This window comes from Electrophorus electricus, chromosome 24 (assembly GCF_013358815.1).
Source record: "Electrophorus electricus isolate fEleEle1 chromosome 24, fEleEle1.pri, whole genome shotgun sequence".
Taxonomy (NCBI): Eukaryota; Metazoa; Chordata; class Actinopteri; order Gymnotiformes; family Gymnotidae; genus Electrophorus; species Electrophorus electricus.
Window position 1 is genome coordinate 11,587,445 of NC_049558.1, and position 2,500 is coordinate 11,589,944.

Consider the following 2,500-nt stretch of genomic DNA (forward strand, 5'->3'; position numbering starts at 1 on the left):
CTCAGGGTAGGTGTGACTTAAAATAGATAAAGACCAGGCAAGCTCAGCTCTGATAGGTAGCATGTCCATCAAGCTAAAGGTTCATTGGCTATTGTCCTCGGTGATGCTTCCTGTCACATGGCTTGGGTTAGCTGCACCACCCCCAGTGATGTTTTTAGCTACATCACCTCATCACAACCAACCATCCAAACTGTGTGCAGCTTAAACCACTGGCACAACGAGACCGATGTCGGGAGCTTTGTAGTAACAGGAAGTGACAGACGCAGAGCCCAAGAGCTCACAGCAGGGAATGAAAGTCCTCCCGGCCCCGCCCGGCCCAGCCCGGCCCAGCCCGGCCACGCCCAGCCCCATCCAGCCTACGACGATAAAGCACAGCTATACTGTAAAGACTTGACACACGCCTCTTCAGTGCGCTTAATTTGGGTTGGTCATAAAAAGTTAGCTAAGATAGACTACGAGCCGCGTGTCTCTCTGCGTCCGCAACGCTGATGTCACTTCATGTGCCAGGGCCTCGTGAGGTTCCCACGGTGACGTCAGCCTGGCACACTGGGGCCAGATCGTCAACCTGGTATGGTGAAGATCAGATGGAGTATGCCAACAGATTGTGTCATTGTACAGTTGTACAGGGAGAGAGTGAGAGAGAGAAGGCAGTGGAGGGGGGAGAAGAGAAAGAGAGAGAAACTGATTTGTTTTGTTTTTTAAAGAGTTCTGCAGGTCTGTGGGTGGAGTCACAAAGTGGAGAGAATTCTCTTAGCCAGGTTCTGCACCCTGCTCACACTGATATCCTACACTGTGTGTGTGTGTGTGTGTGTGTGTGTTTAAGTGTTTATTTAAGCGTGTGAGAAGACACAGAAGTGAGAGTGACAGAGACCGAGAGGAAATGAGACTCGGGATTCAGACACACACACACACACACACACACATGCACATTTATACTCACATGCGCACGCACATTCTAGCATGTGACTGTGTGACCATGTGGTAGTCAAACTATTCATCCTGCATGTGTTACTTTCACTACACACTGAGATTTTGTCAGATCAGCAAACACGGGACCCTGGACTGATTCTCTAGTACTCATTATCTATTTTAATGGAGAGGGTAGAAGGTGGAGGAGGGTGTAGAGGGGGCTGGTGGGTGGAGGAGGATGTAGAGGGGTCTGAGGGGTGGAAGATGTAGAGGGGTGTGGTGGGTGGAGGATGTAGAGGGGTGTGATGGGTGGAGGAGGGTGTAGAGGGGAGTGGTGGATGAGGGTGTAGAGGGGAGTGGTGGGTGGTGGAGGGTGTTTAGGGGAGTGGTGGATGGAGGAGGGTGTAGAGGGGAGTGGTGGGTGGTGGAGGGTGTAGAGGGGAGTGGTGGATGGAGGAGGGTGTTTAGGGGAGTGGTGGATGGAGGAGGGTGTAGAGGGGAGTGGTGGATGGAGGAGGGTGTAGAGGGGAGTGATGGGTGGAGGAGAGTGTAGAGGGGAGTGGTGGATGGAGGAGGGTGTAGAGGGGAGTGGTGGATGGAGGAGGGTGTAGAGGGGAGTGATGGGTGGAGGAGGGTGTAGAGGGGAGTGGTGGATGGAGGAGGGTGTAGAGGGGAGTGATGGGTGGAGGAGGATGTAGAGGGGAGTGGTGGATGGAGGAGGGTGTAGAGGGGAGTGGTGGATGGAGGAGGGTGTAGAGGGGAGTGATGGGTGGAGGAGGGTGTAGAGGGGAGTGATGGGTGGAGGAGGGTGTTTAGGGGAGTGGTGGATGGAGGAGGGTGTAGAGGGGAGTGATGGGTGGAGGAGGGTGTTTAGGGGAGTGGTGGATGGAGGAGGGTGTTTAGGGGAGTGGTGGATGGAGGAGGGTGTAGAGGGGAGTGATGGGTGGAGGAGGGTGTAGAGGGGAGTGATGGGTGGAGGAGGGTGTTTAGGGGAGTGATGGATGGAGGAGGGTGTAGAGGGGAGTGATGGGTGGAGGATGTAGAGTGGTGTGGTGGGTGGAGGAGGGTGTAGAGGGGAGTGGTGGGTGGAGAAGGGTGTAGAGGGTTCTGAGGGGTGGAGGATGTAGAGTGGTGTGGTGGGTGGAGGATGTAGAGGGGAGTGATGGGTGGTGGAGGGTGTTTAGGGGAGTGGTGGATGGAGGAGGGTGTAGAGGGGAGTGGTGGATGGAGGAGGGTGTAGAGGGGAGTGATGGGTGGAGGAGAGTGTAGAGGGGAGTGGTGGATGGAGGAGGGTGTAGAGGGGAGTGGTGGATGGAGGAGGGTGTAGAGGGGAGTGATGGGTGGAGGAGGGTGTAGAGGGGAGTGGTGGATGGAGGAGGGTGTAGAGGGGAGTGATGGGTGGAGGAGGATGTAGAGGGGAGTGGTGGATGGAGGAGGGTGTAGAGGGGAGTGGTGGATGGAGGAGGGTGTAGAGGGGAGTGATGGGTGGAGGAGGGTGTAGAGGGGAGTGATGGGTGGAGGAGGGTGTAGAGGGGAGTGGTGCGTAGGAACAAAAGTAGTTACATTACATTATTCTATATGCATATTAATA